The following is a 24,070-nucleotide window of genomic DNA, read 5'->3' on the forward strand; positions in this document are numbered from 1 at the left end:
TAGAAACCAGGGCTGATATCTTATTTGGCTTTGTATCTTGGCTCACAATAAGCCCCTTGTAAATATTTGTTGAATAAATAAGCTCTGATGTTGGCGAGTAGAGAAAATGAACAGACTTAAACATAATGCAGGCTAAATAGTTGTCTCGTGTGGTTTTAAACATGCATACTCTAGAAAAAGTTGGGAACAAAATAGTCAAGACACAATAATATTCCCACATTCTTCACAGGCACTTGGCCTGTTAGCATGCTTTAACCATCTACTCTTGTTTAATACTTCAGGATACTACAAAACTCCTCAAGATGTTTGCAACCTGTCCTTTGAATTTAGCTGAAAGTCAAACAGAAAGGTTTGGTTTTTATTTTCTTTCTCAGAAACAGTTTTTACTTGCAACAATTTTACTGATCGAGTGTGCACATTTCACCTTTATTGATAATACACATCATGCACAAATCATGTTTTGACAAACCTGCAATTTACAGATAAAAGTATCATTTAGAAATAAATGAAATCATCTCAAACTTTAGCTATATTTAAATTTATTATGAAAATTTTCAATGGATACAAAGGTAAGAAAATAACACAACAAACACTGATAAACCTGTTATCCAGATTCTACATTTATCAAGATTTCCCCACAACTGCTTCATTGATTCTCTCTTCCTGTTCTCTCTCCTTTTCCCCCACTCCCTCCCCTCCCTTCCTCTCTCTCTCTCTCGAATTATTTTAAAGCAAACCCTAGACATCTCATGATTTCACCCTACGGAGCTATTAAGAAACAAGTTCATTTTCTGGTAATACCTCTATTTAATCTATTTTTCAAGTACCAATATCTATGAGTCACTTAAACTCCCAAGGGTGCCCAATCCTGTGTCATTTCCTGGAGGAATATCCAATACTTCCATTTTAAGTAAAAGTTTCCTTTCTTCTTTTCCTCTTAATACAAAAAGATAAGATCTTTAAGCAATGGCTATTTAAAAATAAGTTAATAATTTTTCCAGTAATAGAAACATTCAATTCGATTAAGTCAGATTGAAGATATTCTTTAAATTCTTACCAGATGAGAGTTTAGTAGATATTTAACATACATCTTCATCATATTCTCAAAGCCCCTTTTCCTGTTATGAAGAACCCCCTATCAAACCCAAAAAAACAACAGTGACAACCCTTCCCCATCTTTACAAAGCTAAGGTGTCTTAACTCCTTGGACTGAAACAGCAGTCTTCTTTTAAAGGGTCTAATCCACTTTCCAAAAATATCTGAATAACTTATGACAAAATATATCTGCTTCTAATGAAATTAACTTTCACACCTGAGGAGTATTTCCATTTTCCTTCCTATGAAAATCAACACTGAAGCCAAGGGCAACCTTATATATGTAAAATCTCACAAGGCAAGATCAGACTAGTTAACTCAAAATATTATGATGTACAAGTCAGAAATCACTGGAGATAAAATTTCAGCTTAGAAGCTGAGCTAAGCCAAAAGCTTTTCTATGAGTTACTGAAATTGCCTCCTGCAGTGTTACATACCCTGCTTATATATTCCCAAATACAGTACTCGTTAATTGAGAAAACTAGATTCTTTGGTTTCATACTTCACTTTTTACTTTGTATGGGTGTAGTAAGAACAAGTAATTTTGAGGTTACCCTTGACTCAGAGTCGAGATTTATAAAAACTAGCTATATGGAAATAAGAAGAAATAAAACTGGTAATGATCACCATGTGATGGAAAACCCTGGTGAGTTTGTGAGCATGGGAAATCACTATCACTACCATGCTATACTAACATCCCCAAAAGCTCATCATGAATGATTTTCATGTATTTTGGAAAAAAGAAATGAACACTAGGACAACTGTTTGTCATACATTATTTTGTAAGAGTAGAATATCAATCTGTTTGTCATATTCTGTCATGAGAGCTACCTTCAACTTCTATTTCCCAGAATTTGGAAAAATCATTTAATAGGGATCAAAGGCATTTGAAATCCCACCCCACCCCAAATATAAAGTACTAGTTTCTGTCATTTAAACCTTTGAGCATCTAATTGGATACAGCTATAAAATGAGGATTTCAAAACCCATTTTCAAAAAGTACAAAGTCTCTAAAATATTCCCAAAATAAAAGCAGAGTATAGAGAGAACAGGTTAGATTCTAAACTTCAAAAATTTGTCTTGAACACGTAAGATTTAGACTGTCTCCAAATGTTTAACTACCCAAACACACAAAAAGGATTTCGAGAGTTTTAAAGTAAATTTCTGCTTGAATATTCCGTAATCTAAAAGTTAGAACCTAACAAAATAACATTAAAATCACTACCCTTCTGGGACGAGAGCAAACCTGTTCCTTTCTCCCAGCACTAAAAGAAGGAACCTCCCACGCCCAGAACGCCAATCTGGAAACCCAACATTCTTCTTACGATTTCAACTTAGGAGAGCAAGTCATAACACTTCCTGCTAGAGAAAGAACAGCCTGACAGAAGAGTGATACAGTGCTTACGAATCCCCTTCCTGTCTGCCTCACAGTATTTTGCCAAGTATTAATAAATTCTAACTTCACAATATTTAGAGAAAAGTGAATTTTTTCATTCCGGCTCCACCGAAATCATGCAAGAACACAAGGGAATTTAAAGTTGGTTCAAGTCAAATTGCTACAACCCACATACCTATTTAAAATTTGAACATTAGCCAAGTAACCTGCTTATTTTAGAACACATGGAACCAGATTCTCTCCAGAGGCCAAGTCACTCGTCCCGAGGAAAGTACATTACTCAGAAAGGCAAATTAACGTCTCAGACCACTTAAGTTCTATTATTCATTCCAATCTATACTTCTTCATGTCTGTATGACACTTACACCCCAAATACTAGGTGCTGGAGCATTTACTGCGAATATCTACATCTTGTTTTCTGTTAAAAATGTAAACTATTAAGTGTAGGAAATACATTTGCTAGCAGCTTAGCACATAGGAACTAAGCCACTACTTGCTGAACTGAATTTTCTACTGAGAGGCAAAACTGCTGAGTAGTTCAGTGCTCTGAAGCCAGACTGGGTTCAAATCCTGTCTCCCTAATTTTCTAGCTTGTCCCTGGGCAAACTGCTTAATTCTTGTGCCTCTGTTATCTCATCCAGGAATAATAATAACTACTTCATATAATAATAACTATTTTGCACATTGTTGTGATGCTTAAATGATTTAAATTTAGATTTAGTGTTCAAATTTTAGATCATAGCCCGGCATGTGGTAAGCATTAGCTATGTGGTAATTGCTGTATTCTTAAGACTTGTTTTTTAACTGGCCTAGCAATTCTAATTAGTTAATTGCTAAATTAAGCAACTGGTTAGTTGTGAGTACCCTTTATGGGAGAGAACAGAAAATTCCTATGAATATACCATGTGAGGCTCAAGAGACCACTTCAAATACAGACCGACAGAGGGGAAGTCAATCATTTGAAAGGAAACGGAGCGCAGTCAGGGCATCAGGGCCTTAGGAGTCTGACAGACTGTGTGAGTTTGAACCAATCACTTAGCTTCTCTGAGTCCTAGGTTCATATCTATAAAAGTGGAGCTAATTCCACATACTTCACAGGGTTGCCATGATGATTAAATGAGATACGTTCATAAGAGGGTCTGGCTCCAGCAAGGTCATAATCTGTCTGGGATGTAACATGCAGAAGAGCATCTGCTCCATCTACCTAATAAGAATGAAAGTGAGATAATAGATCCTCCAGTGCTCTATAAATAATATAAAGGGAAGCGTTTTATGATAACATACTGAATTCCCAGAATAAGGAGGCGACTCACACTGCAGTGACTTGTAAGAAGGATCGGGAGAGCCCATGTCAGGGGGCAGAGTGTTCTCCTGTCCCCATCACCAACCACCCTTAGCAGACACCGGATTACATTCTGTCTCCTTAATGGAAGCACCTCTATTTATTTCATCAGTGGCAAAAATTGCATGAAATATCAAAAGGCAGCACAATCCGGTACAGAAGGAATAGACTGGCAGGAGCCAAAGGATGTGTTTCTCCATCTGTCTTCATTGCTGACTCACTATGTGAAACCTCTTCAACTCTCCTGAGTCTCGGTTTCGCCGTTTGTGAAACAAGCGCAGGGCTACGTGCCTGTGCCCCGGCAGGGACGTGTGACGTGCTAAGTAGCGCTCAAGCGCTCTGAGCGAACTGGAAGAAAGGGTATGCATGTATGTATTATCACACATTTCCAGAGAAAACTGGGGCACAGGCAATTGCCTCGGGTGAGAAGACAGTATCAGTGTTAGACCAGAAATGTTGGGTTTTCCCAGCCTCACTTTTTCTTCAGCCACACTTGTCACTTCAACACACTTAGATGGGTCTGTCCCAAGTGTTCTGAACTTCTTCAGTGACCATGCTACCTTGAAACGGCTTCCTTGACTTTCCCTTTCTTGGTCATCTGGAATGTATGTGCCTTCATGCTTTCTGAACTCCAAGGCTAATTTTTGATCACAGTGAAATCTGTCAACACCAAGTCGTTGATTCTGAAGTCTATTCACCATAACAGAATGGAATTTATTTCAATTGCAAAATATTGTGGTGAAAGTTCTAGGAATGAATATTCCCTTTAAAAATGGACAGCTTCTACTTAGTGAATACCAGGACATTTCGTAAAAGACTGCTGTATCACGTCAGTAGTTCAACCAGTTTTAGTCTGTGGCCCATCCTGTAATCATCTAAATGTCTCATCATGTGAAGTAGGTGCAGGTGTGTGGGGCTGGAGGGTGTTGGTGTTTGTGTACGTGTGTATGTGACTGTGTGTGAGTAGCATCTCTGCTTTTACTACGGGTAATGAAAACTGGCTTGGGAATACAAGATGATGGCAAGGGTTGGGTAATACATTTCACATTTTTATAAGCAGGCTGCAGAATGAAAATAGCTTTTACACTGCATTCCAAATTCATCATGATGAACACAGACGAAAGCCAATGGTAACCAATCTGTACCCATAAAGTTCAAAAGCTCCTTCTCGCTCACTCTCAGGTGTTACAAACAAATCCATAAAGTTGAAAGTTCACACACAAGCACCTGTGGACACACGCATCCCTCAGGGTGGACAGGAAGGAAAGAGGCACACCCGAAGTTGCATGAGAGTTTCATAGACGTATCACTGTGACATGCAGTTAGGACACAAGACCAAGACGTCCTATATTTAAAGTCTCCTCCAACTTTCATTCAAACGTCATGCTCTCCCCACCACACCCAGTACCGGGTATATTCTTTCCAGGTGTGACACATACAATGGCGGCCTCTCACACTGCTTCATGCCACACCTCAATAACACTAATCTATTGTCCTTTAATGAAATAGGATTTCACGTATCTTCATGACTTATAAACAAACAACACCCACACTGAGCGAGGCATCGAAGCAAAGGGGAGCTAACATAAAACAAGTACCAAATTAACACACAGGATATTGCTACTGTAATTTTGGGCTATTGTGGAAAGTTTAGGAAATTTATACTAGAAACAGTAGTAGGTACACAAACTTCCTGTTGAATGAATGTCTCACTTTTAAGAATCGAGTAGACTCAGTTTATGTGATGATATGGGGGAAAAACAGGCCACAAAAACATCTTAATTTCAATATTCCATGGGATGTCTCCCCAATAATAAATATTAGCTCTATATTTGCATAACAAAGTAATCAACATTTTAAAATAAGATGTCTTATTATACATTAAATCATATACGTTACCTTAATGCACACTAACACAAAAGGTTGAAATAAAATTGAAGGATTTAAATGTGGGTCCTCCAAAAATTATCAACTGAACTACACATGTGGTAAGTAACTGATTTAAAAGACATCTGTGGTGACTATATATAGTTAACAATACTGAATTACGTATTTCAAAATTGCTAAGAGAGTAGAAGTTACCTTAAAAGTTATCATCGCAAGAAAAAAAAAGTGTAACTGGGGTGGTGGATGTTAACTAGACTTGTAATAATTACTTCACAATATATACATACATTAAATCATGTTGTAGATCTTAAACTAAAACAATGTTGTATGTCAATTATATCTCAATGAAACAGGGGAAAGACATCTGTGTTCTGTTCACAGGCTAATAAAATAATTCAAAGAAATAACTCGTGTGCTCTACACCTTTCTGTCCTGAGACATTCCAAAAAAGAAGGCTAGGAAAGGAAATAGGAAAGCACAGGAAACAATAAAAAACCCAACTAACTCGGCAGTTCCTAAACTTTCTGGCCTCAGGACCTAAAGACCCCAAAGCGCTTTTTGATGTGTGGGTTAGATCTGTCAATGACTATCAGAAATTTCGACTAGGCCAGCAGTCCTACTCCTGGGCGTATATCCAGAAGGAAAAAAAAGACACCTGCATCCCAATGTTCACAGCAGCACTATTTACAGTAGCCAAGACATGGAAACAACCTACATGTCCACTGACAGAGGACTGGATAAAGTTGTGGTATATTTATACAATGGAATACTACTCAGCCATAAAAACAGTAACATAATGCCATTTGCAGCAACATGGATATTCCTGGAGAATGTCATTCTAAGTGAAGTAAACCAGAAAGAGAAAGAAAAATACCATATGAGATCACTCCATATGTGGAATCTAAAAAAAAAAATTACAACTATGAAATTTTAAAGATATTTATTTTAAAATAACAATAAACCCACTGTATATTAATATAAATAACATTCTTAAATAAAAATAACTATATTTTCAAAAAATCTAGTGGGAAGAAGCAGTTCGCACAGCAGTCCCACAGACCCAGGGGCACCCCTTCTTCCAGCCTCTGATCACCCTCCAACCTCTTTTCCAGTCGCAACCTTGGGAATCAACCACTCAAACATGTGCAGCTCCTGAGACCAACCAACACTATTTTTTGAGCTTAGCTCCTTATTGCTGATCAACTATGAGCTCCCAGATTTGTCAGAATTATTCCATCTAGGTGGAAGCCGCCATCAACCACCCGGTGAACTGGCACCTGAGGTCCTCCGACACCTACCTCTCTCTGGGTTTCTATTTCTCCTGTGATGATATGGCTCTGGAGCGTGTGGGTCACGTCTTCCGTGAGCCTGCTGAGGCGAAGCACAAGGGCATCCAGCCTCTTTCGAAAACGCAAAACCAGCGGAGTGGCCAGGCCCTCTCTTCCAGGATGTGCAGAAGCCATCCGGTGATGAGTGGGGCAAAACCCTGGAAGCTATGGAAACTGCTGTTCTCATGGAGAATAACAAAGCCAGGCCCTTTGGCACCCGTGTGCCCTGGGTTCTACCGCGCAGGCCCACATCTCTGACTTCCGGGAACGCCGCTTCCGGAACGAGCAGGTGAAACTCATGCAGAAGACGGCGACCACGCAGCTAACCTCGGCCGGCGGGCTGGCTGGTTCCCCGGGCGGTGCTGGGCGAGTAGCTCCCGAAAAGGCTCACTCGCTGGCAAGACTAGGAGCCTCTGGAACCCAGCAGCCTTTGAGGAGCCCCTCTGGAGTCAGGGCTTCTCCCTGAAGCCTCTCTGCAGCCACTAGGCAGCTTTTTAACCACCCTGGAGCCCTCACCCAAGCCTTGGACCAAATGGAAACAAAGCTTTTTGCAGGGAAAAAAAGTGAGAAGAGTATATTGTTTACATTTTTGTTTAACTCAGTAAAATTTTCATATCTGCTTCTGCATGCAGCCTGTTGCAATATGTTGTTTCAGATCAAGTATATGAAGAAAACATGGCCTCCCACAGAAACGTTGAAAAAGGAAGTATTTTAAGAGCCTTTTCAGATAATTATGTATATTCTTCTTTATAATACTATGTGAAAACTCAAGAAGTGGTAGTTTCTTTTTTTTTTTAATTGAAGTATAGCGAGTTTACAAGAAGTGGTAGTTTCTTAAACTTTTGTTGCATTTTGGAATCTGATACTAGATCAATGACTTTTTCGTACTCTTGTTACGCTAAAATCCATTGGTCTACCTTGCACTTTAAGTGGACCTTCTACCCATGCTTGATTTTGTAATATCATGTGCTGGTCTTTTGGAACAATATTGTTTGATACAAGTCTTCCGAATGTTGTCAACTTCATTTTACAACATCTAACAAATTGCTTTCATTAAAAACACCACCAATATCATTAGAAAAGTACCGAGGCTTGGTGGCTGATGCAAGTTTTCAAGAACTGAATTTTTGCTTGAAATCACTATCATTGGCAACAAATACTCTCAGTTGTTGTCCTTGCAGTGACAAGCACACTTGGTTCATTTTTCATAAAATATCTGCCAAATATTCACTTTTTTTTACTAATAGACTTTAATTTTTTAGAGCAGCTTCAGGTTCACAGCAGAATTGAGCAGAGAATACAGAGTTCACACAGAGCCCTCCCCATCCACACATATATACTCCCCTACCTTCAACATCCCTCATCAGTGTGGCATCCAAATATTCACTTCTGAAGAATCAGTTAATGCATCATTTGATCTTTCAAGTAAAAATGGTTTTCTGTTTTTTAAAAAACGCGGCTAGTTTAGCTTGCAGCTCAAACAATTGCACAAGTGCTTTTCCCCAAGACAACCCCTATACATCCCTATGCAGCAGAAATGCTTTTTATGCACTTCCCATTTCATCACACAGAATATTGAAAAGATGTATCCCCAAGAGTTGAGATGTAATAAAATTAATTTTTCCTGCTTCATCAGGGACATTCATTAATGAAATGCATGTTATAGGTCTTTTTCTAACAGGAAGGGTATGGTGTTGAATACAAAGACTACTAATAAATACAGTGTGGGGCTGCTGCCTTGCATTCTAAGGCACCCGCAGTTTTACCCACCATTGCTTTTGTCAACACAGTGAAAAGGGAAAGAATATCTTAGTGTTATTATGCAAGTAATTCTGATCTCCCAGGGACTATATGGCATACTTTTTTTTGAGAACTGGTGCTTTATTTAGTAATATTTATGAAGGAGTCACCCAATTTTAGAGAGATAAGGTCCATAGGTTTTTAACAAGAAATCTCAAAACTGAGAATACAATTTACCAGAATAGGTTTTAATGTGAGTTCCGTGCTGTTGAATTGTGAAAAGAAAAATTAATTCATTAATATCAATTCTGTAGGGACCAATCTATAGCTTAACCCCCCCAAAGGACACTTTGCAGAATCAGGTTCATGTCCACAAGGTGAGAACTTACCATTGATAGTGTAGCTTTTAGAAACTTTTAATACACTTTTTTAAAAGATTAAGAAAGGCAATGTATTCGTTACAAAACTACTTTAAACTATCCAGAGAATATGTAGCAAATCAGATTTTTCTTCTGATAATCAGCAAGAATTTCCTTCTTTGACACCTAAACTAGATAGAACAGGAGTTTGAAAGTTAAACTCTGTATGAAATGTAGAAAATATTACTATTTTAAAATATGAAAAACTAAGTGCACTGTAGTATTTATGTGTAAAATAATGTGGGTTATTTTAAAGCAAAATTCCAAACAACAAATAAAAAAGAAGGGGAAAGAAAAGATGAAATATAAGAACATCAGATATTGGTAACTATTGAAACTGGGGGGTTCCTTATGCTATTTTACTTTGTAGGTTTGAAATTTTCCATAAAAATAAGTTTTTAAAAATTCCGTGAGCTTTTAAGAAAGTATTTGGTATTTTGGAAAGCAGAAATAAAATTCCTGGCTCATGTTCATCAATTAGACAAACAGTGAATGAAAATCCACTCTGTCAAAGGCACTGTACTAGATGGCATCAGGAAATAGATTTATGAAACATGCCTTTTTACACCCAAGGAGCTCAGAGTGTCTGTGTCCATATATGTAATTAATTCCCTAAAATGGGTATAATGCCTCCACTATGACCATTCTAAGGGGTACCTGTGCTTTCACAAAGCACAACTTGAGCCAATTGAATTGCAAATCATGATAATGCAATTTTAAGGGGGAAAAAAAAGGAAAATGGCATGAAGAGAAAATACAAAAGGAAACTGAAAAAATAAGAAATGAGACTCTCTTTGGTTTTCCTCTATAAAAGGAAATGAACAAGAGATGTGAGCAAATATGGGCATGACCACATTATTTTTCCACCACAACCCCATCATCTTATTTCACTTTGGGACGGGAACCATCATGTCATCTCCTTTGAGTCAGCTCTTGTACTACTCACATATGCAAAAATAACTGAGCAATACATTCATTTTCCATGGTGAACATTCAATGTATTAAGTATTCTATAATTCTTCCAATGGCAGAAAACAACATTTACAAATGCCATACTTTACTTTCCAATGCAACTATGTCCATTCTCACTGCCCCGCTCCCATATAAATTAAGCCCTTTCTAAAGAATAAACCCACAAGTTAAACCAATAACATTCCTTAGTTACTCAAGGGGTCTAATTATAACACTGATAAACAAAAAATCAAAGTGAGAATCAAAAAATCAAATATTTAATTATCAGCTTCCAGCTTATTGCCATAATATTCAAAACAACTTGTCAACTTTTCCCTATTTGAACTTTAGGTAAAATGTGTAACAAACAGTTCTCAAAATTCATTCAATGTAGGTCTTTTAAAGCTAAGTGACAGCAGTTAAGAGATTTTAAATTGCTATACTGTTTTAATCTTTAATATTTATTAAGCTCTAGAAGGGCAGTGATATGTCTTTGTTCACCTATCTATCTCAAGCATCTAAAACAGTGCCTGGCACACACTCAATAAGTATCTGTTAAGGAGGGTGGGGGAACTGGATGAAGGCAGTCAAAAGGTACAACCTTCTGGTTATAAGATAAATAAATATGAGGGATGTAATGTACAATATGAGAAATATAATTAATGCTGCTGTATGTTATAAATGAAAGTTGTTAAGAGAGCAAATCCTAAGAGTCCTCATCACAAAAATTTTTTTCTATTTCTTTAATTTTGTACCTATAAGATAATGGATGTTCACTAAACTTCCTGTGATAATCATTTCATGATGTATGCAGACCAAATCATTATACTGTACACTTTAGACTTAAACACTGCTGTATGTCAATTCTGTCTCAATAAAATGGAAGAAAAAAATTAAGGAATAAATATTTACTTTCAAATTTTATAAAGTATCTATTACATGAATATATGATAGTAACACTGCATTCTAAAGGAATTAAACTCACCAGCATTTGCTATAGTGATTTATTATATAACTGAGAGCAAACTTTTAGCACTTTTAATGCAAATCATGTAAATAAACACGAAAGGCATCTACTCTAGTCCCACTGGGTAACTCCACAAAATAGGATGACTCCTGACAACTATCTGCAAGTAAATGGTAGGTTACCTCTTTTTAGTGGCACCGAGTCCATGATCATATTTGGCAGTGGAAGTGAGTTTTTAACTCTCCACTTTTCAAAATTCTCCACTTTTCGAAAATAATGGAATTTCAGAGAAAAGAAGTAGAATGGAAAGTACAAAGAACTCTGAATTTTATGAAGTTTTCCCTTAAACATGCCACACATACACGCGCGCACACACACACACACACAGAAAGACAGAAATATCTCATTTATCTGTCAAGATCTCACTGCTCTAGCTTTCTAAACTTTAAAGCGACTACTTTTTGACCTCACCAAAAAATCAAGAAACCTTCAGAAGAAAGCCTCTTCAGCATTTCCTGCCTGCCCGCCCAGTACAAGATTAACCTTGTCAGTCCTTAGGAAGACGTATAAAACCCCCTTAAATGACTAATTCAGATGAAGTGGTAACATGAAGCCATAGTTTATAAGACGCTGGTTTCTACTCATTACCAGATGTTGCCATCACTTCAAAGTGTTAAATGCATTCAGTGAAGAGGTTCAGATATATTTGCGTGTGGAGTATTTTCTGTCTTCTGCTAGACTGTGTGTTCCCAGAGAAAAACTGCTGCCTCGTTGTCTTAACAAAATGCCTTTAAGATTGCCATTATTCACTTCAAGAACCACCAAGTACTCTGTCCGTCTAATTCTTCCATGTAATTCTTTCAAGCACATATATATATACACTTTCAAAACACAACACAAATTAATTCCATTTCTTTGGGAGCTTATTGTGAAATAGCCCGCTTAAAGACCTAGCTGAAAAATCCAAACGTCGTGTGTGTGTGTGTGTGTGTGTGTGTGTGTGTGTGTGTGTGTGTACTTACTTTTGGAATTGTTTTACTTTTTTAAAAAATTGAAGTATAGTCGATTTAGAATGTTTCTGGTGTATACATAGTGATTCAGTTATACATATATATATATTCTTTTCCATATTCTTTTCATTATAGGTCATTATAAGATATTGAATATAGTTCCCTGTGCTATACAGTAGGTCCTTGTTGTTTATCTGTTTTGTATATAGTATTATCTGCAAATCCTAAACTCCTAATTGATCCCTTCCCCCCTTTCCCCTTTGGTAACCATAATTTTGTTTTCTATGCCTGTGAGTCTGTTTCTGTTTTGTAAATAAATTCATTTGTGTCATTTTTTGGGGGGGGATTCCACATATAAGTGATATCATATGATATTTGTCTTTATCTGGCTTAGTTCACTTAGTATGATAATGTCTAGGTCCATCCATTTGCTGCAAATGTGGAATTGCTTTTTTCAGACAAGTAAACAGTCACCAGCTTCACATATTAGGGTTCCTTTGCCAGGTATAACTCCACAATTGCACTGTTATGTGCTTCTACCCATTCTTCTCTGGTTATGTTCATTTCTTTGGTTATGTTGTCATTAAGGTTTTATTAGGTTAATTTAAAATGTTTTTTTAATCTCCAGAGAGTTTAATGCAACAACAATGGTTGCTATTTTCTACACATAATGGTCATTGTTAAGTTTGGCTCAACACAGCATCCTGAATACAATGTAGATTTATCCTTAAGATTGGCTGCAAAAATACCCTGGTCTCACACAGCGTTATGTGCCCTTACTATTCAAATGTCTGGGAGATACCCCATCACTTTTATTTTTTTTTGCTGAGATACACTGATTGTATTTCTTTGAGGATGGAGTTATATCCATAAACATGACACTATGCTGGCTCAGATTTCTAGAAACTGAATTGTAACTGACCAGTCTTGCTTGCTCAGTATTTTATTTGGCAATCTATTAACCTGGTACAGCTAAATACTCTCATTATAATTGATTCTGCCACAAATCAAATGGCTTTTGCGGTCTTCACTTGCTGAAAATCATATTGCTAGCAAAAAGTCATCCACACAGGAGTAACTTCTTCTGTCTCCCAGTTTACCCTCTCCCTGGTACTATTACCTAAGAAATTGGCTAAAGCCATTAGCAGGGTTCTTTTGATGGGGTAGACTATGGTAGGTTCACTGGCTCTGAGAATTCCCTGCTTTAGAGAATGAGCTTTTAAAAGTCTCTCATTAGACCAAACACAAAAAATGCAGATAAGCTCTATGTGAAGAAAGAAGTTGGAATATCTGTTTAGGATGAATACCATTATATTGCATTCTTCCTTAAATTACACTTTTTTTCCCCCATAGTAGTATTGGTTTTGCTGTAGCTGTGACTATTACCTAAACAAAGTTAGGAGTAGGTGGGGAAGAAACAAATCACTGACATTGGTGGTAGTAAATTTCACTGTAATAATTATACTAAAACTATGAGCCATATGCTATAACTTAGGTAAGGTTTCCTTATTGAGAAGTAATTGTTAATTGTGTTTAAAGTAGTATAACTGGACTGTGATTTTCAAAAATTCCTGCTTTATAAGCATGTAACCACTTAATACCATATTCATAATGTTACAGGCTGCCAGTGATACATTTATTAAAACAATAAAAGCCAATTTAGAATATAAACAGGATGGGAAAGAGAGCCAAAAGGTTTTTTTTTTTTTCTTGGTGCTTCCACCCTGAATCATGAAGCAGAAAGAAGGGTGGAAAAGCTTTATCTTGAGAAAGCAAGAGAGAAACGAAAGCATGATCTCATTCGCTTTTCCTTCACCCAAAAGCAACAAGGTGACATTTTCTCTTCCTTTCTTCTTCGGCCCTAATCAGTTTAACAGTCCTCATCTTTTTTTTACCCTTAATTGTACATTTCCAAGTGCTCTTTTTGAATTAAGAGGTTTACCAGATTCTTCTTGCAATTTTTAAGATTTTATTTTTCAGAATCAAAGATCAAAGCATGAGAATGCTCAAAAGTTTTCATTTAAAAACTTCTGATTTACTATTCATAAATAACAAATGCATCCCAAACTCCAGTACCCTAAATCCCAATGATTTAGTGGCATATTCCATTTTGCTATTTGGGGAAATGTATTTGTTTGAAACAACTGAAGAAGTAAACCATACTTCCATTACGGAAGAACAATAGGTTTAGGAGTCTTATAAATAGCAATCTAATGGGGGATGTCTTTAAAAATTCTAATTGACACAACATTGTAAACTGACTATACCTCAATAAAAAAAATTCTAGAAGTAACTCTTCAAAAAATTTTAAAAATCAAAAACATAACAATGATTTAGAACTTGAAAGTTGTATACTTAAATCAAGAATGTGTCATTCCTTTGAAAAAAGTTTCAGTTTTGGCAATGGAAAAAAAAAAAAGACATCCAAGTTATTTCCTGAAAAGAAATGACCAATTAATACTCAATGATATAAAAATCACAAAATTTTTAAAAAATCATGAAATAGGCAGACTTAAAAAAAATAAGATCTAGCGTGAGACTATCAAAGAAATTAAATTGTCTTCCTTATGGAATTATCATTTTTAACTCAGTTAACATTACATGTGCAATCTCAAAATTCTAATTTGTTCATGCAATTCCCATCGACAACATAGTTTTTTGGTAGTCACAGACCAGCTTATTCTAAAATTTCATGTGGAAAGAAACAGATCTTAGAACAGGTAAAATATATTGAAAAATAAAGTAGGTGCACTCACTGTGCCTGGTTTTAAGTCATACCTTGTAGCTATAGCAATCAAGGAAGTGTGGTCACAGAGCAACAGATGCAGAACAATGGAGCAGACCAGAGAACTCAGACCCATACAGATACGTTCAACTGATTTTTGACAAGGGTGCAAAAGCAAACAGTGGCGGAATGATGGGTGTTGGAACATTTGGACAACCATATCAAAAAAAAAAAAAAAACTTGGACCTAAACCTCATTTTGTGTAAGTTTTATGTAAAGATTTACACCAAAATGAACTCAAAATGGGCCATAGACTTAAATGTGAAACATATCACCATGAAACTTTTTTTAAAATCTGAAAAATTCATCAGGAACCATGTGTAGTGGAGGGGCCTTAGACACGACACCAAAAAGACAATCCCCAAAAGGAAATATTGCGAAATTTGGCCTTGTCAAAATAAATACTTTTGTTCTGTGAAAGACCTTGTTCAGACACGGGAAGTCAAGCTACAGACCACAAGAAAATAGTTGTATACCACATATCTGACAAAGGATTGTTAACTAGAATATATAAAGACTTCTCAAAACTCAATATTAAAAAACAATCCAATTAGAAAATAGGCAAAAGATATGAACAGTTATTTCACCAAAGAGGATACACAGACAGGAAATAAACACATAAAAAGATGCTCAACATCATTAACCGCTGAGAAATGCAAAATGAAACCCAAATGAGGTATCACTACACATCTATCCGAATGGCTAAAATAAAAAAGTGACAATATCAAATGCTCACAAGGATGTAGAAAAACTGGACCACTCATACATTGCTGGTGGGAGATTAAATGGTACAGTTACTGTGGAAAAAACATCTTGGCAGTTTCTTATAGAATTAAACATGCAACTCTCATATGACCCAGGGATTGAATTCTTTGGGCATTAATCCCAGAGAAATAAAAGTTTACATTCATGGAAAAACCGATTCACAAGTGTTTGTAGCAGTTGTATTTGTAACAGGAAAAACTAGAAACAGCACAGACGTCATTCAATGAGTGAATGGTTAAATAAACTGTGGTACTTCTACACCATGGAATGCTACTCAGCAATAAAAAGGAAGACGGTATTGCTATACACAACTTGGATGAATCTCCAAAGAATTATGCTGAATGAAAAAAGCCAAAAGGTTGCATACCCTGATTCCATTTATATATTTTTGAAATGACAAAAATTAGAAATGGAGAACATATTAGTCGTTTCCAGGGGTAGAGATGGGGCAGGTGGGTGGGGGCAGGAGAGGGAGGAAGGAGTGTGGGCTATTACAAAGGAGTAAGGAAAAGGATTCTAGTGGTGGTGGAACTGTTCTGCATCTTGACTGTATCAGTATCAACATCTTGGCTTCTTTTTTTACACTTTTTTGTTTTGGCAGGGGGGAGGTAATTAGGTTTATTTATTTATTTATTTTTTCGATGGAGGTACTGGGGATTGAACCCAGGACTTTGTGCATGCTAAGCATGAACTTTACCACTGAGCTATACCCTTCCCCAACATCTTGGCTTTGATAGCTCACTATGGTCTTGCAAGGGGTTACTGCTGGGGAAAACAGAACCTCTGTTTTATCTCTTACAAATCTACAATTCCACAAAGTAAGAAGTTCAACTAGGGCAGAGGGTACAGCTCAGTGGTAGAGTGTGTGCTTAGTATGCACAAGGTCCTGGGTTCAATCCCCAGTACCTTCACTAAAAATAAACAAATAAAGGGGGAGGGTATAGCCCAAGTGGTAGAACGCATGTCTAGCATGCCTGAGGTCCTGGGTTCAGTCCCCAGTACCTCCACTGAAAAATCAAACAAATAAATAAATAAACCTGATTACCTCCCCCTGCAGGAAAAAAAAAAAACCAACAAATAAATAAATCTAACTACCTTCTCTCTCCAAAAAACTTAAAAAATTTTTTTAAAAGTTCAATTTAAAAATCTAACTCAGAACTAAACACAGAATATAGTATAATTAAATTGATAGGGAAAACGGAAGAATATCTACTTGTGACAATTTCATACCCTATTTTAAACACTATTCCCACTAATCTTTCCAAAACATTATAGACATAACTACTGACATCATAATAGCTTTATATACAGTCAATTCATGTCTCCACTGGAGCATTTGATCTGGGGTACAAGGTATTTTTTTCTGTTCAATACCAAAATAACAAGCTGATATAAAGAATTTCAGGGCAAAACCCCACCAATGCAAGACAATTTTGATATCTGTTATTAGAAACATTTACTTAAGTAACACTTCTCTCCAGATAGTCACGTGGCTTAGTCCTTGATTTCCTTCATGTCTTGCCTCAAATATCCTCCTTTCAGTGAAGCCTTCTGTGATCATGTGACTTGAAATGGCAATGCCCTTCTTCCCACTCCCTATGCCCTCAATTCTGCTTTAATTTTCTCCATAATACATTACCATCGAATATACTATATATATGGTTGTTCATTTTCTGTCTTACCCTAGTAGGATGTAAGCTTCATAAGGATGGTAATGTTTGTTTGTTTCAGTCACAGGTATAATCCCTAGTGCCTAGAAAATACCTAATCTATAGAGGTGCTCAGTAAATATTTGAATAAGCGAATGAATAAATGAATGAAATGGAATTTTTTTCTTGGTGAAGAGTAGTACAAAGGAGAAAATGCTACATCTCTGAGAGTGTTAAAATCCAGTTTAGAAGAAATCAAGAGTGATAAATCCTACAATGTAATCCAATATATTGGCATTAGAGTTTTCAAAATCCTTTGGATGCAATACAATATAGGAAACTCTTCAAGATCAGTGATTAAGACTACAGCTTTCTTAGCATAAGAGTATGCTGGATTGAAAATATGACCTAGAAAATAATTTACCACTTTAAAGCTATTGCTAATGAATTTCCATTAGCTGATTGGAAGAACTGATTGAGTTAAACCAAACTGCATACGTTATAGGTGAAGTGAGTTTCAGAAAGTTCATGCCAACTTCAATGTCACGGCATCTGCCTCTTTGTTAACATCTGAAAGAAAACTCCAGTTAGTATAAACTGATTCAGGGAGGAAGAGGTATTTCTATTAAACAAAGCTGGACTCTGGATGTGGTGTTTAAACTTACGGCGAGACATAAGTTGATGGATTAGGTATCAGGAGACCCCATTCCCCACCAGTGTCCTCGACCACTGCATGCTGGGGCAAGTCAAAATCAGTTAGACCTCTGTTGCCTCATCTGTAAAAATCAGTGGCTGGGTTAGACTCTGAGCACTTCAAACGATGTCACATTATTTTATTTATCTTAGTGATAACAGTGCCTAGCATGCTGTTGGTAATTTAATAAAGTCCTGTTAAATGAATTAAGTAATTAAATAGGAAGTTCCAAATGGGTCGCCCTGAAATTGTACCTTTTCTTGACTGGACTACAGCCCTTCTCTCTCAGGGAGACTGATCCCTTCCTAATGGGCCTGCCAGGTGCTAGCTGCCCAGAAGAGAAAGGCAACTGGGTCCAGGAATTTCTCTGCTGGTGGAATCCAGAAGATAATGGCAGAGATTGGTTCTAGATGTCATTAGGTCTTTTGATCTGAAGCTATGTAGGTGAATCTGGGGCCAAAGGTGCTTGAAAGAAAAACTCTGATCTGTAACTGAAGGTGATCATCCTTGGATAATCCCTCCTTCTCATGCTCAACCCTAAAAAGTCAAAAGGTAAAGAAAGACTCCCTCAAATTCAATGCTGCACTTTCTAAATGTAAAACACCAAGCACTTCTGGAAATGTCACATGTTATATGTACTCAATATTATTTCTGGATGGATACACAAGAAACTAGTACTAATGGTCACCTCCTGGGAAGGGAAATGGGGGACTGGAGTCAGGGGCAAGAGTTTTCTTTTCTTTTATGTCCCTTTATAGCTTTTGAATTTTGTTCTGTGAATAATTTCATACTTGAAAAGTAAATTTAAAAAATAAATATATTAGATGTGCTCGATAACACTTTAGATTGACTGAAAAACATTTGTGTTTCAAAGCTTTTATCATTTACTTCTGCAATACTTAATACTGCTTACCTTTGTTCCTTATAGTAGGTGCTCAATAAATGTGTCTAAACAAGGAATTTTGTATAAATCTTTTATACAGCAAGTTTTAGAAAAGCTGATTACACAACTTTTTCAGGCTTCCTATTATTTAAGGAAAAATATTACTAAGGAAAGAGGTAGTACTGGAAACAAGTTGATGATAATAAGTTACTAAGCATCAGGAAACAAGAAAAAAACAGCTACACTTAGATGTAGAAATCAGTATTGCTCAGAGGTAAAGCAAGGATTTACATAACAGCAGAGTAGTGGTAAATGAAGTGTGATTTTGTCAGTATCACTTCTAACTCATTAGCTGACTCATGGTTAGACATTTAACATTAACATGTCCCATTATTCATAATAGCCAAAAGTGGAAACAACCCAAGGTCTATCAATGGAAGAATGGATAAACAAAATGTGGTATAGCCATGCAATGGACTATTATTCAGCCATAAACAGGAATGAAGTACGGATACATGCTACAATGTGAATGAACCTTGAAAACAACATGCAAAGTGAAAGAAGTCGGTCACAAAAGACCGTATGTTCCACTCATATTAAAGTCCAGAATTGGGAAATCTATAGACAGAAAGTAGATTACTGATTGCTTAGGGTTGGGGAGGTTGGGGGGCTGAGGAGAGAGAGAGCTTGAGAGTATGGAATTTCCCTCTGAGGTGATGAAAATATTGGAAAATTGGTGATGGTTTGTGTGTATCTATGACTATACTAAAATCCACTGAACTGCACGCTTTACATGAGTGGTACAGAATGTGAATTCTACCTTAATAAAATGGTTTTAAAAAGTGAAAAAATTTATATGTTCCAATTTCCTCTTTGATTCTTTTTTCCTCCCTCTTTGATTCTGAAATTAAGCAGTTCTCATAATGAAAGTGCCATCCTTAACATTCACACCTGACCACTCATTGAAAACAAAAGAGGAAGAAGAGGGAGGGTAAAGCTCAGTGGTAGAGTGGGTGCTTAGCATGCACAAGATCCTGGGTTCAATCCCCAGTACCTCCGTTAAAATGAATAATCCCAATTACCTCCCCTCCTAAATAAATAAATGCAAATAATTTTTTTAAAAAAGAGAAAGAAATCCAAGGAAGCCATTTGCTTAGTCTTCTTATAGGGTCATATCATTATGTATTTTATTCAGTGGTTCATAAGTTACCAACTTGCACATTAGGTTTTCACAATTTAATCTTTCTTTATCAGCAAGGCCCATTCATGGCCATTTATATACTCTTTCAGATGTATTTTCGGAGACCAACTGTGTGCTAGGTGCACCGTGAAAGAACTAGGAGAAGGGGTTTATTTTCCTTTCTCCCTAGAAGTACAGTTCTTCCCATGGTACATGGCAGGAATTTAGTACTGTCTTTGAAAAAACCCATATACAGCGGACAGAGTACACCCAGATACAGTCCATCCATCTGATCCTCTCCCACCAAATGAAACAATGATCAGATTTGGAATCCTGGGTTTTTCTGCTCATTTTAAAGCCTGTGATAATCAAGAAGTTCAAGGCAGAAAATAAAGGTGTCAGCTATACCTGGAGTTACTTGCTATTACCTTTGCATCAGATAAAATTTAACAGAAGGCTCTACTACAGAAAATATGAGAGCTGCCTGTACCAGTAATGGCAAATCCATGTTTTTCAGGGCTTCTGCATACACAGACATTTCCCCAGCTGCAGAACCAACTACTGCAGAAGTAGATGCTGTGCACATCTACAATTTAGTAAAGCTGGAAAGAATTTTATTTTTGTAAAAACTAAATGGGGTGTGGCTCATTTTCTTGCCAAAGGGCTATTTTATTCCAAGACACTGGTGTCTGCTGACCTTCATTTATAGGCTGAGCAATATTCTATTTAAGTAAAATTAACTCATGGTGGGCACTTTTTTTAGGATGCAATAATTATTGCAAAGAAATAACAATGTTTAAATTTGATTTGTTCTCAGTTTAGATTTGATTATATTGGGTTATACGTGAATGTCTTTGTTCACACAAGGATTAAATTTAGAAATTATTTTATGTTGAGAAAAAAGGCCGTATTTAAGTTCCTTTTCTACATGTAGGAATATTTTTAGGTTTCATGAAATTCAATATTACTTTTCTCTTCTACTAGACTGAAGGAGTGTCTTATCCATCTTTGTAATGTCAGCACCTAACAGTCTTCATTAAAAAACTAATTTTAGTTGAATGATGAAGCCATTTCACAAACAGACTAATTAAGGCATCGTCCATGTTATTATCTTTGGCTAACTATTTCTCCATCTATAGTTTGTACTATTTCAATATATATTTGGGCACATTTTAAAGTTTTCCTGAGTTTTACATCTATTTATATATGGCCTGTAGGCCTTCTATATAATCCTTACATATTTAAAGGTACTTGACTTAACATAACAAACTTCCCTTCATCTCTACACAAATCTTCTCTGGTTAGGGAACTGTGCCACCTTCTATTTGCATTTGTAAATATATTCTAGTTTGCTTTTTTTTTCCCTCAGGGGGCCAGCTAATGCTGGAACACTTTGATTTAGGATAAGACACCAAATGTATGGGTTGGCTTATATTTTTAAACACGTAAATCTATCAATATTACTTTTTGGTTATCTATACTTAATGCTTACTTGGCTATATTTGTTTTTTTAATTGTCACTAAGACAAAATATAAAATTTTAATTATTTATAATCACTTGCAAAAATGATTCAACTGTAGCTTTAAATTCGAGACCCACAAACTGCTCAAAATATTTACTGAATGTGTCAATGTCCGTCATCATTTCCTGGTTTTTGCTTTTGAAAACTTCCACTAGAGGAAATAATGGGCATTGTAAATTTAAGATTAATATGTTTTGGATTCACCCATGTTTAAAGGCTACATGTCAGATTTAATTTATAACTCTCTGTCTTCCCCAGCATTTTTAGTTTTCACTAGTTTATTCTCTTTTCTCCCATATTTTCAAAGGTAAACTTCTAAACATTAATGTTAAGACTATTTCTGCCATTGTAGAAACATTGAAGAACTTGAAGCTTTTTTTTCTTCCCTCAAAAATCAGGCAGCAACATTACCTATTACCTTTCATCCTAATCTAAGCTATATTTGTTAGTGGCAATTAGTTTATAATCGTGTCTGTAATATATATTAAAAGAGTCATGTTTCCAATTTTCCTTTGAGGGTGAATTTAGACTGCTGGATGGCATATCCTCATAAAAGGATAAATTAAATGGTAAAAAAGGTTTCTTAGCTATGCCAGGAAGCTTCTTCAACCTGGAAAATTGTTAAAATCCTCCCCATTTGTAATAAAAAGCATTAGAAAGTCATATTTTCACAATACTATTAAATAAAACAGAAAAAATAAACTACTTTATCTTGAATGGTGATACTTCAGGAAAAAAAGTTTAAATTAGAGGCAAATGAAGAGGTAGATACAGATACCTGACAAAGATCACCTAAGGCAACATTAATTGCCCTGTAAATGGGAAGATTGATAGAGGACCTACTATACGTTAATTTCTTTATAAATGTTCTCGGTTTTAAGGAAACAAGTGACATTATCCCGATTTTATAGTGAAACTGAGGTTTTGAGGAGTTAAGAAACTTCCCCAGTGTCACAGACATATAAAATAGCAAAACCATTGGAACTCATATTTTATGCTAAAATCCATCTTGACTATGACACCTAGCAGGTACATGATCTCTCTGAGAAGAACAGAAAAAGGAGGTGGTGAGAATGAGCTGTCGGTCAGACAAAACTTTCCACACCACTTCTGGGTCATCATGGGATGCCCAGAGCAACATGGTCCTTAGTGCCACTGGTGAACTGGGGGAAAGAGACAAACATCAGGAAAGGGTCTGTGAGGCAGCACGGGTAAGTTTAGAGAGACAGATGCAGTGTGCAATGAGCCTTTCAAATATACAAAATATTTGTTAAGTCAAGTGTTGTAATTTGGGAATCTACCATAGACTTAAACTGGGCACAAACTAACTTGGCGGCATCAGAAATTTTACCACTAATGGATCTGAGTTTAATTATTTAAGCAACCTGAATGAAATATAAAATTTTGAGTTTATTGAGGAATGTCGAAGAACAGGCATACCTCATTTTATTGTGCTTTCCAGATATTGCACTTTTTACATCTGGGAGGTCTGTGGCCACCCTGCGTCAAGCGAGTCTATTGGCACCATTTTCCCAATAGCATTTGCTTACTTCAAGTCTCTTGTGTCATATTTTGGCAATTCTCACCATATTTCAAACTTTCTTATTATCATTATATTTCTTAGAGTGCTCTGTGATCAGTGATCTTTGATGTTACCAGGACTCACTGAAGGCTCAGATGATAAGCATTTTTCAACAGTAAAGGATTTTAAATTAAGGTATCTACATTTTTTAAAACATAATGCTATTGCATACTTAACAGACTACAGTCTAGTGTAAACATAACTTTTATATGCACTGGGAAACCAAAAAATTGGTATGATTCACTTTATTGCCATGGTCCAGAACCCAACTGAAATATCTCGGAGGTGTAGCTGTACTTCAAGAGACCAATAGCCTGAGATTAAAAAGCCTATCAACAAACACAGCCATCTAACCAACTTCAGGATTAAAAGTTTCTTTAGGATACTGAAGGTTTGTGGTCACAAATAAGCTTTGTATACTTGAACTGAGTTTTATAGCAACCTGAAATCTAAAGGCTACTTAAATACAAACCTGTCTCCCTTCCCCCATTAACAGTTCCGTTTCAAAAAATAGAACTTCCTATGATTGTACACCCCACGGATTCTACTTCATCCTGCCTTGCACCTGCTAACTAGATCAGAGGAAACCAAAATATGTCCAAGACATATACTTTACCTAAACCAGCTCCAGTTTAGCCACATAGGAAACGCTATATAAAGAACGGCTATTTTTTTTAACCCAATGTTTAAATCTCAGAGACTGTCAAAGGAATTCATCTTTAAAAACAAAAATCTTTGCAATTTCTCTTCTAAATGTTTATCCCAAAGAAATAATCAGAGTCACAAAATGGTTTTTGCCTCAGGATGTTCACTGAAGCATTATCTATAAGATAGGGAGAGAACGCCAACTTTCAACAATCTGGGATTCGTGAAA

The 24,070-nt window shown here is 36.3% G+C and overlaps 1 protein-coding gene, 1 non-coding gene and 1 pseudogene across 2 annotated transcripts in view; 2 read left to right on the forward strand and 1 right to left on the reverse strand.

Moving 5' to 3' along the window:
* PLS3 (plastin 3) overlaps window positions 1-24,070 on the reverse strand; it is a 76,100-nt gene that overhangs the window by 45,162 nt on the left and 6,868 nt on the right. The window lies entirely within an intron of this gene.
* LOC140691758 (ferritin light chain pseudogene) lies at window positions 6,926-7,455 on the forward strand (annotated as a pseudogene).
* Window positions 16,525-16,596, forward strand: TRNAT-AGU (transfer RNA threonine (anticodon AGU)). Its single transcript has one exon. It is a non-coding gene; the product is annotated as a tRNA-Thr (tRNA).

This window comes from Vicugna pacos, chromosome X, assembly GCF_048564905.1.
Source record: "Vicugna pacos chromosome X, VicPac4, whole genome shotgun sequence".
Taxonomy (NCBI): Eukaryota; Metazoa; Chordata; class Mammalia; order Artiodactyla; family Camelidae; genus Vicugna; species Vicugna pacos.